The following is a 17,910-nucleotide window of genomic DNA, read 5'->3' on the forward strand; positions in this document are numbered from 1 at the left end:
AGATTCTACTGTTTGTTTGTTTGTTTGTTTTTGAAATTAACATAAGGAAGAAAAATTCCATCTGAAAAGAAGGTAAGAGTTTTAAGCCCTGGATTGTATAGCTGGGGTTTTAATAACAGTCACAGAAGAAAAGAAAAGGTACCTAAATATAGTAATATTTTTCATATAAGATCTCTGTCACCTGAACAAGATAAACTCAGGTGGTTAAATTGTTAGAATGGTTCATTAAGGAAATTGTTTTGACAGTAGAAGAAAACTAAATTTGTCATGATATTTTAAAATTACCTAATCTTTTTATTTTTCTGTTCAATATTTGAATATTCTTCTGTGTTTATGATCTCAAAATAAACCCTGATGCTCATATAAACAATCCCCAGGACATTGTGTGATCCATGCTCACTCATCTTCAGAAGGGAGTAAGAATTTTAGAAAATAGGGTTTTTTTTTCCCGTGGAGGATCATTTTATGTGAGGAACTGACTAGATTTTCACATACCTAATCTGGTGCTCAGACACAGTAAGATATAAGTGGCCTCCTTAATGTGAGGTTGGATGGTAAACAGCCAGAGAGAGCTTTCTACCAGAGACAAGGGTGCACACCCTTGACCCCTGCCTGTCAGTCAGGTGCACTGCAGCAAAGGGCAAAGAGCCTGCCTTGGAGTCAGTAGCCTTAAGTGTCTTGTTTTAAAAGGAGCTCAGCACCTTCCAGCACTCATGAAGCAAGCCTGGGTTTTCTCGCCTGCAAAATGAGGACAATAGTACATATCTCAAAGAGATGTAGTAAAAATTAAATGAAATAATGGATAAAGTACTTTGGATAATGGTTGACACATGGCTGGTATATCTTAACTCATACTGGCTGCAAAATTAGGAAATTTGGCAAATAATGTCCATGTTCTTGTCTAATAATAATTATGTTTCCAAAACCTTGAGAATTATAGTGTGAAAAAATTGTCTCATAATTTATTTCCTGTATCACGTTTACATATTTCCAAATTGTGCCAGCAGAACTTGTAAGCTGTCAGGCAATGACTAGCAATTCTCTCCTCAAATTTAGTCCCATATAAGAAATTGGACCAGACTGATCAACTCTTGTGTTAAAGAGAGTAAAATCGTATCTGGTCACATATATTCCACCCTTTCGATTAGGGTTTTGTGGCTCCAGAAATCTCCAGTTAGAATGAAGTTGTTCCCATGTAGTTAGCATTAATCAATTATGAAACATTGGCTTATTACATGGTTTTCAGATTTCTTTTCATCATTACATACAATTCAAATTACAGTGAGGCTCAGAACAATGAAGTTTGATTAAGGCAGGAAAATTCCAAAAGAAAAAGTATTAATAAGATAATGTAGGTCAACTGGAGAACACTGGGCAACCAAAGGGGCAAGACCCATAGGAGTGAAAGGTACAAAAAAGGAGGGAACTGGGGGCCAAAGAGAAGCCATCTTGTTCCATGAACCTAGAACAAGCTGTGAATTAAATATAACAGTTAGGACAGGACAGTTGAGTTTTGAGAGTGTGTGTGTGTGTGTGTGTGTATGTGTGTGTGTGTGTAAGAGAGAGACAGGGAAAGAGAGAGAGAGAGAAGAAAAGGAGGGAGGACAAAAGAGTTTTTCTACTTACCTCACTTTGTGGGATGTGCTATCTTGCTATTAATATTAAACTGGGTAGAGGTAACGGAAGATTGCATAGAATTATCCTTAAAAATGTCTTGTATTTGCTTTGTCTCACTTGTCTCTCCTGAGATTACATTATTAATCACCAGGAGGAAAAAAAATGTCATCCCGAATGGATAGATACGGAGACTTGTATTGTATACATCTGAAGGTGACTTTACACTCTGAAAGCTAGAAATGATTCAGGATTGTATGCCATTATCTGGAGGGGTGCTTTTAAGTTTCAAATGAGGAATGGGTCTTGAACAACTTGTATCTTTCAATGAGAGCAGTTATAGTTTTTTTTTTTTTAAATACAGTATTAGGCCAATACATTTTCTATTATACAGAATCATGTTTTGTTCCCTGAATTATTCTAGAAGAGAAACCAGCTTGCACCTTGAGAGTGACATGGTGAAATATTTATGTTACCACTGGATTTGATTATTAAAGTGCTTTTTGCTCATCCTGCAGGCAGACTGTGTCTGAATAATTCTGTGTTGGGGCAGACCTGTGGCTTGGTCTAGCAAGGTCTCAGCTGCGCTCTGTAGCAGCACGATGCTGAGGCTGGTTTCTGGGCTAAGCTTTGAATAGATTTTGTTCTGTGGAGCATTTATTAGGCAGATGAGTTTTTTGGTGATCTCCCGCTGCTCACTCTTTTACCTCTAGCTATCTTTAAAAATCTTACAAATCTTTTGTCTCTGGGCTCTTCATGCTTGTTTGTGACTTTCAGAAAGTTTTCCTGCAGATAATGTGTTTTCTCTGAAAATCGGTAATAGTAGGTTATTAGATAATGGCACTAACTGCAAAAGCTCTTGTTAATGTTAAAGTTACATCAAATAGCCAACAGGAAGCTAATTACTTGTATCGTTAAAAATACCCTTTCTCTCATCCATTTCTACTCAAGGCTTATCTAGCTTTGTATTTCAGATGTTCTTTTGAATCAAAATTAAATTTCTTCCTCATACTTAAAAGTAATGAAAAAGCAGCAGTTTAACGTTAAAGCTTCTTTAAAGTCATCTTTCCCATTTCTCTCCCTGCTTATATGTTTGAGGAACCTCAACGCTAGTTTTCATTTATTTCTTTGACTCTCCTTTTAACTCTTTGTGTCACCTCCCACTTTTTTGCTGACCTTTACTTTGAAGATTCATCTTAGCTTCCTCTGTTGTTTTTTTTTTTAATTTTTATTTATTTATTTATTTATTTATTTATTTATTTATGGCTGTGTTGGGTCTTCTTTTCTGTGCGAGGGCTTTCTCTAGTTGCGGCAAGTGGGGGCCACTCTTCATCGCGGTGCGCGGGCTTCTCACTATCGCGGCCTCTCTTGTTGCGGAGCACAGGCTCCAGATGTGCAGGCTCAGTGGTTGTGGCTTACGGGCCTAGTTGCTCTGCGGCATGTGGGATCTTCCCAGACCAGGGCTCGAACCCGTGTCCCCTGCATTGGCAGGCAGATTCTCAACCACTGCGCCACCAGGGAAGCCCTCCTCTGGTTTTTATGTCCTCTTTCTTGGCTTTTTATTCCTACATTTTTTTCTTTCAACACATATTTTTAAAACATCACTTACAGCAAGTGTTCTTTAACTTATGTTCTCTAAATTGATGAATCCTAACTATAAATTTTATTCTTTATTTTATCATTTCTGGTTTTTAGTTGCCTATCTTAGGTCATTTTTTTCAATCTATATTTTATCTATACATTTATTTTGCATTTTCACATACTTGGTTGAAGTTTTATACTAACATTGCAGTTATCTGAAAAATTTCAATATGATTTGGTGAACTAAAGATATGCAGTTTGTTACTTTCAGATACAGCTGGTAATACAAACAACTTTATAAGGGGGTTCTCGGGAAAGTGGTATCATTTTCCACTGGAAGTCCTTAAGGACATTAATGAATAAGAGCATGTGCATTGTGTACATTTATACACACAATTGATAATTAACTATATGTAGGTCACATATCTGTGTCTTAATTGACTTATTTTTGTAAACAGTAATTCACTCCTAAATGTACTTTTAAACTTTCATATAAATTACTTTTTCATTGTTAGAATTCACAGTGACGTGGTTTTTGTTTTCTTGAATGTGTGTAAACAGTGTAATGATCTTCTGTTAATACAGTTCTCATTTTCTGTACCATTTTCAGCATTGCTGCAGAGACTGCGAGGCAATAACTCCACTTGCTTCCACTTTTCTGGGGCCACAGGATAGACTGCATTTCCAAGGTAAGTGGGGTCATGCATCTGAGTTCTAGGAAATGAATTGTGAGCATAAGGGATGTAAGTCCTGTCCTAGCCTGGCCTGCTCAGCTAAGAGTGAGGCTCCCTGTCCAGGTGTCTAGGATGGAGACACTCCAGATCACATTTGCAAGCCAGGGTTTTGGATATGGAGCTACAATGTAGAGGGGATTTTTGTTCTTTCTCCTGAGTGGAGAGCTGCCCAAATGGGAACTTTCATCTACAGCAGCTGGAATTACTTTAAACCAAACAACATCCACAAAATAAGGCTGCTGGAATAAAATTACAGGATGCCTTGTTAAATATGAATTTCAGGTAAGCAATGAGTAAATTTTTTTAGTATAAGAATGTCCGATACAATATTTGGAACATATTTGTACTAAAAAAGTTTTAGTTTATCTAAAATCCAAAGTATTCTGAGTGTCCTCAGTGTTTGTCCTCAGTGTCCTCAGATTCATTTGCTAAATCTGATGACTCAACTCCAAACAGATACTATGCAATAGGAGGAATATTGGAACTCAGAGAGCAGAGATTATGTTTTCCTTCTTTTGCCCTGCTTGATTTTCTAGTTTTAGGTACTTAGAAAATACTCAACATACTCTTCTGTTTCAATGCAACAGTTTAGTGTAGGAGAAAAATGCCACTATGGTGAAATTTCATAACTATTGTTTTCTAAACATCACTCATTATCAACACATTTCCAATATTATTTGTTAAAACAGAAGTTCCTAAAGTATGTATTTGAAAAGTTTGACTAATATTAAAAATATAATAATTACTTTTTCTACTTTCTCATTTTTGGCTGCTAAGAAAATTTTGATGATTTCGTCTTCTTTTTCAAATATGTATCTTTCAAATATGTATACATTATATGAAGAATTTCTTACATTTATCACACAGTTGCATCTCTCACTTTGCTGTTAATTTACCAGCACACTGTTTTATTTTTGGTAATAATATCCCATTGGTAAGCCCAGAGTCAAACTCTGCTTGTCTTCCAGGACAGCCTGGAATACTGTTGTTCCTTCATGTCCGTGTTTATTCTATCATGCAAACTCTCAGAGTCTTGTGAGTGGTTCACGCTTATGGCTCGTCCACCCTGATATGCCAGGTGAAAACCCTTAACCGACTAGCCTCTCAGACAGCCAAAAGGCACATTATTGCCACAAAGCTCGATACTATTTATTAACAAAGAGTGATGTTTATGCCATCTTTACCAGGGGCCTACATGATAAACACATTACATATATATATAATTTATATATACACTTATATATTTATTTATAAGTAATCTATGTGTTTTCATATGTATATCATGTTTATCATTACATACCATATACAGAAAATTTATGTATATAAGTATATTTAAATAAATGGTCCCCCAAGCAGGACCAGAAGGTCCATACCATGATTACCGCCCGTTTAGAGATGAAAAACTGAGGCTTTTAGAAGTTGAGTAACTAGTTGAGGTCACCATCAGCACCACCAACATAACTGTGTGTTGAATAACTAAGCAGATTCTAAGCAGTACCAGTGATAAGGAAGAGGTGGCAAATTCTATTTCGCATAAATTGGGGAGGGGGCAGCCTGGATCCTTGGGTGGCGAAGGACCTCCTCAGATCCAAGGTGACATGGTGCTGCTCTGCTCTAAGCACAGGTCATTGAAGAGTGTGCGGGGGGCTGGACAGAGCCCTGGGCTGAGAGTCAGAGGACTTGTTTGAATTAAAACTTTTCCATTTGGTGACTGTGTGGCTGAAGACGTATCTCAATGTCTCTGAGCCTCGGTTTCCTTTTTTTCAGGAAGCAAGAGAATGTGCAATTACACAAATCTTTTTTTCACTCTGAAAAGATTTTTATCTGTCTTGTTCAGATTGGTTTGAGGAACTGTCCAGAAATATGCAACCCTCCTAAGAGACCGCTTTCCAATGGGGCGTTTCATGCCTCCTCCACCCACCAACGGTGGATAATATTGTTGCAAAACATGGTTATAGCTAATATAATGATGAAACAGTATTTTATACATAAAAAGTTTTAAATCTTGAGCCATTGAGAAAAGTTACAAATATTTGTGATACACATTGCACATATTTTCATTAATTTTTTTTTAAAATCGGCATTTTAAAAGGAAGGTTCTAGTTGATTATGAAACCTACTTAAGGGTCACGTCACCTGAGGTGATCCCAGGTGGTGTGCCATCAAAAATACTCTTTAATTACTTATATCGTACTTTTTTATCAATAAATAAATAAATTTATTTATTTATTTATTTTCGGCTGCGTTGGGTCTTCGTTGCTGCATGCAGGCTTTCTCTAGTTGCGGCGAGCGGGGGCTACTCTTCCTTGTGGTGCATAGGCATCTCATTGCTGTGGCTTCTCTTGTTGCGGAGCACTGGCCCTAGGCGTGTGGGCTTCAGTAGTTGTGGCTCGTGGGCTCTAGAGTGCAGGCTCAGTAGTTGTGGTGCATGGGCTTAGTTGCCCTGTGGCATATGGGATCTTCCCGGACGAGGGATCGAACCCATGTCCCCTGCCTTGGCAGGCGGATTCTTAACCACTGCGCCACCAGGGAAGTCCTTATATCTTACTTTTGATGTGTCCATTTTTGGCTATAGTTTTTCATCTAAAAAAGTTATAACTCAAAAGAATTACTATTTCCCTGCTTCAAAACATTCTCCATTTGTTACCCGTATCTCCATATACTGTAGTATTGAATGATTACCCATTGGTTAACTCATTTGTTGATTTGAGGGGAAATTAAATGTATATATTTCTGTTTTGGAGACATTATAGATATTATCTTTAGTTAATGATTACTCACACGGCTCTAAATATGTTGGGCAGAGACTTATGACCAGGCAAAGTGTAAAGTTGTTGGAAAGGCTACAGGATCCGGCCCCATGCTTGGCTTACAAGGATGGCTCCCAGACCCTGTACTTGATTTATTTTAACATTCAACAATACCTTAATAATAGTAAAGTAGTAAAGTTTAATTCATACTGCTTGTCAAGGAAAAATCCTTTAATTTTATTAGCCATATCAATTACATATTTAATACAAAGAACACAGCTATCATAGACAAAACCATATGTTCGAGAATGATGTTCTGGGTGACTGTCTTTTCTGATACTCCACCAGAGTCATTCTTTAAAAAGAAATATCTTGCTAGTGATAAAACTATGTTGTGAACTCATTGTTTTTAACTAGTATCTCTTGCTTTCTCAGAAATCTTGGCTCTACATGACTTCCTTGTATGAAGTAAATCTGAGCTTCCTATTAGCTGTGCTAGACAATCCTAAACGGTTTAATGGTTTTTCATCCCATCACAGTTCCTGACTTGTATAGTCCTGCGTTTGATGAATCTATTTTGCGTAGCCCTCTTGTTGAAGCCACATTGACAGAATTCACTGAATTCCAGAATTTCTTGATGACTACATTTGTCACCAGACCCTAAAGTCTCACACTTTGCAAGTTCATGTGTTAGGTCTCCGGGGACTCCAGAGTTAAATAATTCAGTGCTGGGACCTGCTTTATGGCCATATCATCAAGCCTTGTCATGAGTTTGTATCAATGGAAGCATTTTCCTCAGTGTTGAACTCTCACCCTATCCCATGTGTTCCCCTAACACATTCACCTCACTTAAGTCAGGAAACGTTCTGCAATCATAGGAAAAGATTTGCTGTCAGTTGACTGAGACGGGACTGTAAATACCGGCCCATAATTTCAAGTGAGAAAGATGAAATTAGAGCCATTTTCCATTTTCTCTTCTCCCTCGAGGCCAGTTTTATGCAATATCATGAAGTAAATTTTCAGCAGCTCCCAGAATTCCACTTCTGACCCTTGCTCTGTGGTCATAAACACAGCAACTCCTTAAGGTTTATTTTATAACTCTTCAAGCAAGTCTGTGATTTGGAACAGAACACCCAAAGTAACACACATTGTCTATGCGTTCAAGGAGTACTGCGGCTTGACTCTAGAGATAAAGATTGAATAATTGATGTTGTCTTGTTCTTTGCTACTTTAGAGCCTGTGGTGGCGTAATTGATGCTGCCCTCATTGCTGCTTACTGTGGTTAGGTTCTTGGTGCCCATTTTATCCCACTGAAACGAGGTTATGGCACATAATTGCTGGTCTGTAGGGAATGATTTAGCCCTTGCCAGCCAACATTTTCTCATAGCTAGGGATATTCATTTGATGATGCTAAAATTAGGAAATTAAGAAAAATTATGATTGATAAAATAAATATTATAATTTCTATCACAATGTTGGCTTGGTGCAATGCCGTTTTGTGCTATTAAAATTACAATTAAACTCTATCTTCTTAGACAACTTGATTGTTGTAATACATCGGTAAAAGCAACTCTCATTCCTGGCATAGAGGAAATGAATAGCTGTGTTGAGATTCAGAGAGTTTAAATTTCTGGTATTTCTAATAATGAGCCATTTTCCTATTAAGGAAGGAAATCAGTTAAGTGCAACATCTCCACCCTAAGGGGAGGTTACTGTCTAGAAGATCTCTTCTTAAATGATTAGAAGACCCACTTCTTCTGATAATGTGTTTTCACTCTTGTTAAATCATATAATTGTTTAGTTTAATTATCAAATAAGTTTAAGGAGCTACTAAACCCAAGCCAACTATAGGCATGGTGAAGATGGAGACTATGGAAAATGTAGTCTCCAGGGCCTTCAACGTACTTGCCAGTTAGTTGGGGCAACAGATCATAATATATGGAAAAGTTGAATAGTGCACAAGTTAATTATAACATGACTCAACAGTAGGAGTAGTATTACAAGACATTTGATAATTAATTGACAAACGCAAGATGTCAGTTATTGCTTTGACTCCGCTTTGGCTTAGATTAACAAGTAGGAGTAAAACACACTGAATTTATCATTGTATCTGTCTACTTGTTTCTGATGTATAGAACGCAGCTACAGAGACAAAACCACATGTTAAAGACTGATGCTTATGGGTGTGTCTTTTCCTGTTCTCCATAATTGATGCTGTTTTTAGGATAACAGCGCTAGGATCCCAGGTCTGCCAAGCCTCCCAACCTAGCTCTACAATCCCATAACAAGAAGCTCCAACTGCTTACATGAAAAAAATTCTCATTAGAATCCAAGTCCAAATTTAGAGCACTAATGTCATGATTGTTTTAATACATGACTCTCTGCAAGTTTTGGATCTCAGATATGAACAGAAGAAATGCTTATTAAAACCTTTGTCATTTGAGCTTTAGTTTCCAGAATTGAAGTGCAGATATTCTAATAAAGGATCAAGGTATAATGAAACAAAACACTGTGTTTATATTTCCTTTTTAAGTGAAGTTATCAAACACCACTTGAGAATTAGGAAGTGGTATTCACTTCAAGAAGCTTTGAACAATTTAAAACACAAAATATCTAGGGTCATGTCTATGTGACACTAAAACATAGGCTGAAATTTTTAAACAGTAATTTGGACATTCTTTCTTCATATGCCAAACAACTGGGGAATTTCCAAATATGATAATAATGTTTGTTTTTAATATTACATAAATACTAATGAAAAATCGCTCATGGTAATGTTTCTGGTATGAAAAATAAACTTTAGTGCCTCTGATAATGAACCCACTTTTCTAATTAAGAACAACAACCTTCTACAAAAACAGAAAGTTAGATTTACACACAGCATCTTTAGAAAGCCAGCAATTAAAATAAAGATGGCTGGAACAGGTAACATTGTCAGCAATCACATTAACAAAAATAAGCATTTCTTAATACAGACCCCTGGAAAAGCCTCTTGTCTCTGTAGAGATAGAAGTTTGTGATTTTGTTTCATGGGTGAGGGTGGAATGATGAGAAGGAATGATTCACAGCCCTCTGAAAAGAAATGTGCTTATGTTCTCTCTGTAATTCTCCCAGGGTTTCTCTTCCACATTTATGGTTTCTGCAAAGGCAGCTGCTTATAGCCAGACAAGGCAGTAGTGACCAGGATCTGTCAGGATATTCACAGGAGATGCCCAATCTGGCCTGGTTAACCTGATCTTCTCAAAAGAGTTTATGCACCATCCTTGACCAAAGCAAAAGATTGCCATAGATGCAGCTGGTGCAGAGCTCAAGGTGGACCCCTCCAGGGCCTAGTGTATTTGCTCTTGGGAAGGTGTGCGTTTTACTGTGTGCAATGGAACAGAGTATTCTTCTCACAACACAATGCTACTCCTTCAGTTCTTTCTTCATCTCCTCTTTGACTTTTCTTTATTTATTTCCTCCTCTTTCTTTCTTTTCTTTTTCTTTTCTTTTCTTTTCTTTTTTTTTTTTCTGAAACTTACTCTTGGTAGTGGCCAGAGGAAAGAGAAGGGCAAAAAAGAATGCTTCTGATTCCATTTTTGCTTCTGAAAAAGACATCTTTTCCTTGCACTTTGATTTTATGATGTTGTGTCTAGGTTTAATTTCTTGGAAATTGGCTGGTATAATATAATATTTCTTTGGAAAAAAATCACTCCTGACATGTGGACTCAAGGGACAAGGAAATGGAAAAAAAGGGGGGCTGGAGGAGGGATAAAAAACAGTTTCTTGCCCTAGGCGTCTTTCAATTTCTGTTCATGGAGTAACTAAGAAAAATAAACACTTGCATGTTTCACTTGGCCTCACAGGTGGTCTCTCAGAATACAAAAGTGCCATTGCTAGTATGTTTTCTGTTTCTTATTTGATAAAATGTTACATGTGTGCTTCAGATGGCAGAGGATGAGGGTACCACCTGTGTCTTCGCATACTTCCTTTTCTTGATGTTGATTGCATGTTGTTACACGAACATACCCGGAGTCCCAGCCTGACTCCCCACGCTGGTCTCCACTGCCCTGTGTGTACCTGTGAGGAAATCTTCTAGCCACAGGAGAGCATACCCAAAGACAATACCTCTGCAACTGCCAGTGAGCCTGAAGTCGACCCTGGCCCTGGCTGCTGGCTCTGGCCTCCACCTACCAGAACTGAATCATGGAGAAATAGAAGATCTGAAGAGACCAATAATGTGTGTGGAAATTGAGTCAGTAATCAAAAAACTTCCAAACAAAGAAAAGCCCAGGACCAGATGGCTTCATGGTAAATTCTATGAAACATTTAAAGAAGAATTAACACCAGTCCTCAAACTAAAAAGCTCTGCACAGTAAATAAACAGTTAACCACTATAACAACAAAAGCAACATACAGAATGAGAGAAAATATTTGCAAACCAAATATCTGATGAGGGGTTAATATACAAAACATAAAAGGAACTCATATAATTTGATAGCAAAAAAAAATCTAATTAAAAATGGGCAGAGGAACTGAATGGACATTTTTCCAAAGAAGACATACAAATGGCCAACAGGTATATGAAATAGTGCTTGACATCACTAATCATTAGGGAAATGCAAATTGAAACCACAATGAAATATCACCTCATGCCTGTTGGCATGACTATTATCAAAAGATAAGAGATAAAAGTTCTGGCAAGGATGTGGAGAAAAGGGAACCCTAATGGGAATGTAAATTGGTGCAGCCATTATAGAAAGCAGTATGGAAGGTCCTCAAAATATTAAAAATAGAACTATCATACAATCCAGCAATTCCACTCCAAGATGTATACCCAAAGGAAATGAAATCACTCTCTTGAAGAGCTATCTCTACTCCCATGTTTATTGCAGCATTATTCACAATAGCCAAGACATGGAAACAACCTAAGTGTTCATCGATAGAAGAAAGGATAAAGTGTGCTATGATGGAATATTATTCAGCCATGAAAAAGGAAATCCTGCCATTGCAACAACATGGATGGACCTTATGGACATTAAGCTGAGTGAAATAAGTCATACAGAAAAAGACAAATCTGTATGATCTCACTTATATGTGAATTATATAGACATCAAACTCATAGAAACGAAGAGTAGAATGGTAGTTGCCAGCAGCTGAGGGGTGGGGAAAATGGGAGATGTTGTTCAAAGAGTACAAAATTTCAGTTATAAGACTAAGTTCTAGGAATCTAAGGTACAGCACGGTGACTGTAGTTAGCAATACTGTAGTGCATACCTGAAAGTTGCTCTAAGGGTATAGCTTTAATGTTCTCACCATAACAACAATAACAACACAATTGTAATTATGTGAGGTGAAGGATGTGTTAAGTAACTTTATTATGGTAAATGTTTTGCAATATATACTTGTATCAACTCATATTTTGCACCTTAAAATTACACAATGTTATATGTCAATTATATATCAAAAAAGCTGGAAAAATTGTTGCCTTTGAGCACTTAAGAATGCAGGTTTTGGTTTCTGAAATAGTTACTAATCCTTTTAGAAATAGAATTTTAATTTGAAAAACCTGTGGAAGGGAAATTAGCAATATAAAATATATAAAAATATCTAAAAGGATAAAGAAATAGGTATAAATCATCCAAAAGAAAGAAGATGAGAAATGTAGACTAGGTGAAATAAATGCAAGGACAAAATAAAAATGTTTACTTAAACCATAGTTAAAATAACTGAATATTCCAGTTAAAAGACAGACATTTCTTAAACCAAGTGTGTGCTGTTCAGAGTGTATAAAATGAGCAGAGACAGAAGATGTAAAACAATGGAAAGGGTATGACATCTTTATTTTAATTTCAAAAATTAATTTTAAAGCAAAAACCATTATTAGAAATTAAGATAGTTTTTAATGATAAATGATAAAATGTTTTTTTCATATAACAATGATAATAATCATAAAATGATAATGATAAAATGTTTTAAGTCACAGAGAAGAAATAACAATTTTAAATTTATGTGTATCTAATGACAGACACTCAAAATACATATAAAGTACAACTTGACAAACTTTAAAGCAAAATATGTAAATCCACAACTATAATGAGAGATTTTAACAACCTTTCTCAGAAATTAATCGAACAATAAAAAACCAGGAGACTGTGGAAGATTTAATCAACGTGATTAGCAAACTTGTTTTTGTAAACGTATCTAGAATGTTGCAGCTGATAACTGAAGCATACGTATTATTTTTATTTATTTTTTTCATCTTTATTGGAGTATAATTGCTTTACAATGTTGTGTTAGTTTCTCCTGTACACCAAAGTGAATCAGCTATAAGTATACATATATCCCCATATCCCCTCCCTCTTGAGCCTCCCTCCCACCCTCCCTATCCTACCCCTCTAGGTCATCACAAAGCATCGAGCTGATCTCCCTGTGCTATGCAGCTGCTTCCCACTAGCTATCTATTTTACATTTGGTAGTGTATATATGTCAATGCTACTCTCTCACTTTGTCCCAGCTTCCCCTTCCTCACCCCAGGCCCTCAAGTCCGTTCTCTACTTCTGCATCCTTATTCCTGCCCTGCCACTAGGTTCATCAGTACCATTTTTTTAGATTATTTATTTTTAAGCACAAATAGAACCTTTACAAAAATTAGTTTTGTACTGAGCCATTCAGTAAGTCCCAACAAACTTCCAATTCCTGTGCTGACAATGCTCTCTACCCAAAAGATAGTGATGCTAAAAATTAATAACTAAATTGTTGTTAGAAAATCCCCATATGTTTGAATACACAGCAGTGGAAATGAACAGACACTCCCATGTACAGCTGCATAGACAGATCCTCACACCTTGTAAGCCTAATGTTGGTTAAAAGGAATAAGATATATAAGAAGTATTTCAGTGATTAAAAGTTAAGTTCAAACAAAACCATATTGTTTAGGGATACATTCAATAGGTAGTTAAACCAGGAAGAAAAAAGAGAAAGAATTTTAATAAAGTCTGGACTGTACTTACCTCTAGATGACTTGATAAAGAAGGTGTATGCTGGGGGCTCCTGGGGTGTCACTGTTCCATATGTTGCCCAAAGTGGGAATTACAAGAGTGTTCACTTCATAGTTATTTTTTAAACTCTACATATCTATTTATATATCTCTGTGTGTATGTTATATTTCATAATGCAAATAATATTAAAAATTAAGTGAAATTAATAACTTGCATTTTTGTATGAATTCTTTGGAAAAGTCAATGTATTTGTCTTTGAGCCAAAGGATTTTTTTAGAAATATAGTTGTCTCCTATGCTGATTCTACTGAAGACTCTGAATATTAAAATTTTTGTATCGTCACATGAGTCAGGAATAAGTTTGGTGCTGTAGGAATCTTAAAATCTTAGTGGCTCCTACCAGTGAAATTTTTGTTGTTGTTGTTCATGTCATACGAATGGGAGTTGGTGGCACTCCAGTATGAACAGTTACTCCGGGATCCAGGCTTCTCCATTTGGAGGCTCCACTAACCCAGGGGGCTTGGAATCCACTACTGAATTCTCTGTATTCAGCTTTCAAACTAGGGAGGAGAGAGAATAGAGAAGGTCATGCAGAAGTTTATAGGTGTCTCTGCATCAATTTGCTTCTCATTCCACGGCCAATATTGAGTCACGTGGCCACGTCTCAGGCAAAGGAGGCTGGGAAATGCAGTGTCACTTGTGCCCAGGAGGAAGAGGAAACAATTTATAGACACTGGCCTCGTCTCTGCCACAATGGAACACACTCTGTCACACTTTTAATTTTGAGGGAAAATGTTTTCTCTCCTAGAATTCTATACAAAGCCATTCTACAAATTTGATCATAAGTAATTGATAGAAACTTGTAAGGCCTCTAAAAGTTTACTCCTGGAGAGTATGTTTCATCAGAATGAGTAATCTGAAATATAACAATTTATGTAGTCCATAAATCCAATACATAGAGAATTTGAAAAGCAAAGGAAAAAATTAGATGATGGAGAAGAGAATTTAGGATGACTGTGATGTATTAGATTTAGAGAAAAACACAATAAAAATTGGAGCTGGAGAATGGAAAGAGGATGCAGGAGATGTTTCTTTTGTTAAAATACATGCATACAACATGTACATTAACAGAACATAGTGTTAGGTTTAAAGTTAATTAAGCAAATAAATGAACAAAATTAGTAACTGGAAAAATGCATAAATATACAAGAAAGGAAATGTAATCAGAATGCATTATGGCTTAGCTGTGAACAGTATTTTCATAGTCGTAATGATGACCACTGAACATGGATTTAACCAGATGTTGTCTATAGCAATCCTGGGAAGCTGAGGGCAGATGTGTGTGTGTAGGTGGGGGGGGGGGGCAGGGGCGGCTGGGGGGGTTCTGATTATAAGAATGCTGAATCCTCTCAAAATATATTAATTAGAACAGCCAGGTTATTACTTCTGTTTTTACCTTTCTTTTGTGACTATTATACAAAATGCTGATTTACAATTGATCACAGCCCGGGATGGAACTCAATTAATGCCTATTTGGAGCTACTATTTGGAGCTACTTCACAACAACCACTTGTGGCATCTACTTAGACTCTTTCAAAAGAAGAAAATGCCAAGAGCATAAAAAGGCATTTACACAGTCATCATCAATCATTACAAAGAACTGTTGATTTTCCTATGTAGTTCCTTTGTAAAGTTTGATATTGAGTCCATCTGTTATTTTAGCACTTTGTCCCTGAGCCAAGCACTGATAAATTTGTTCTTTTTAACAAGCTGTATGGGAACTTAGGATCACAGTTGATCCTAAACATTGCTTCCAGGAAAGAGACTCCAAAAAGGACAAGCAAAATAATGATTTGTTTGTTTTTAATGCCTTCAAATGGTAGGAGTATATTCAAACTGTGTGAAACTCAGGCCAAATTCAGATTTGAAGTGGATTCTTCCTATAATCTCTGAGTGTGTTGATGTTTTGAGAGAGGGGTCAGAAAAATTACAGGAATAGACTCAAGTTTAACTATGAGTCAAGTTACATAATGACAGTCATTTGAGAATAATTCAATTGGATTGAATTGCCCTTCTTAAAAATCTTCACATTAAATGTGAAAGATAAAAGGCCCAAGGAATTTGTAACCTTATTCTATGACGTTTTATAAAAATATTTTAAAATATCAACCTAAACATAGAAATTTGCTTCTGAAACTCCATTCCTATATTAAAAGAATAATTTGTTGGGTGTCAATTTGAATCCCATTTAACGTATAGGGTAATTCTATTAAAGATGGAAGGCCTTTCTCGCCTTCTGATATGGCCTACACTCTGCCTGTGGAGTGTGTTTCTCTCTAAATAAATCCAGTTCTTACCTTAAAAAAAAAAATGGGAAAAAACTGAAGTAGAATTCACAGTACATTTTGCTCAGAAAAATTAAATCATCAATCATGATTTAACAATTCATATTGTTGTTTTACTGATCTTAAAATGAACAAGCATATTGGTTTTACTCTGCTTTGGTCAGGGGGAACCTACATGATTCACCAAACAGGACTTTTGACAAATTTGATATAGTTATGTGCCAGTAAGAATCTTTATAAAGGTTTGGATGACTGTCTTTTGCAGTGTTTTCATCTAGTGATTAAGTAATAGAATTGCCCATGACATTAGTTTTATTTTGAATGTAATGTTTGTATTCAGTAGCTCTTAATTGAATCACATTATTTTCCTCAATAATTCACTCTTGAATTCTAATTCTTTTAAAATTAGATAAAAATAGCAAATGTGATTTGCTTTTAGAACTGTGTGTAATTTCCTTATTAATATGAGACCCAATTGTTTGGACTAACTTATAAGAAATAAATATCTATAGTCACTGATGTTTCAAGATGATAATTTTAATCTTTTATAAGTAATGAGTATATAAACATGTTATTGTCTGCTTTTGAGCACACTCATATTCTCAGTGGGAATTCTAAATGATACTGATGTTTTGAAAGTTTAATTTACTCCCCAGCCATAGGATTTAGAAATGATGACTGATATGTCATATTAACTAAGATCAATGGCTATGAGTTATAGCTACTGAAATCAGACTTCTGAAGTAATTATCCCTCTTAAAAATTATATGCATTAAAATCCTGGGTAGAAAATAACGAGTATGCATGAAAGAGAGTTTGAGAATTTAAAACCACCTGAGAATATCCTGAGTTTCTGAAAATAAAATGGAAGCTTGAGTATTCTTAGAAAAAATAGTTAAAGGAAAGGACAGAAGAAAGAAGAAACAAAGAAAAAAGAAAACACGGGAAAAACAAAGACACGTGCGTGGTTTATTTCATAAGTTAATTTAGGTAAGATTACTATTTTGGAGGGTGATTGATTTGAAGGATTAGAACAGTGTTTGGTACATAGTATGTGCTTAAGAAATATTTGTTGAATGAATGAAAGTAACAGTACAGTGATGATTTATCTGAATTCAACAGAAAATCAGCTAAAAGAAAAATAGACTTCTCCAGATGCCATAAGATCTATAGAATATCCATCTATGAAGCAAGATATTATAGTTTGTCTTTTTACCTACAGCAAAAATATTGATATGTTGTTATTAAACTCTGCTTATAATAAAGGGCTGTGGCCTGGTATCCACACATGCTTTACTTTAATTAACAGCAAAGTCTGTTATTAGTAGTGTTTCTTTGCCTACAGTTTTCTGAAACAATGAAATGCCTTGGAATTATAAGTAATGTTGAGCCAGATTCACCCAAAATAAATCCTGTAGGAAAATTTGTCACCCTTATACTGTTCATTTACATTTATATGAAATGTAAATAAGACTTTACTTAAGCAAATTAAGTGCAAATTTCAAATATCTATAAAATTAACTTCATAAACTGAGATTTTTAAGAAATTTCTAGATGAATTGGCTTAATATTGCTGATCATATGTACATTTTTAAAAAAGTTATCAAGTCCCTGTTATATTCCCGACACTGTGATTGTTTCTCAAGGTTAAAAGGTGGTTGAGGTAGAATCTCTGCATTTAAAGAGCTCACTTATTCTGAGAGACAATAGCACAGAAACAAGTGAATAAAATAGAGAATGAGAGTTCTTGGTTAGAAAGATGTGCCATGGAAATACAGAGGGTGTAATTCTTTCTGTTGGAAAGAAATCAGGAAGACTTCCCAGAGCAGATGATCTCTGAGATACATGTTGAAGGATAAGTAAAAGGTCAACAGGTAGACAAGGCAGATATGGGGATTCAGGCAAAA

Source organism: Balaenoptera musculus, chromosome 2 (assembly GCF_009873245.2).
Source record: "Balaenoptera musculus isolate JJ_BM4_2016_0621 chromosome 2, mBalMus1.pri.v3, whole genome shotgun sequence".
NCBI lineage: Eukaryota > Metazoa > Chordata > Mammalia > Artiodactyla > Balaenopteridae > Balaenoptera > Balaenoptera musculus.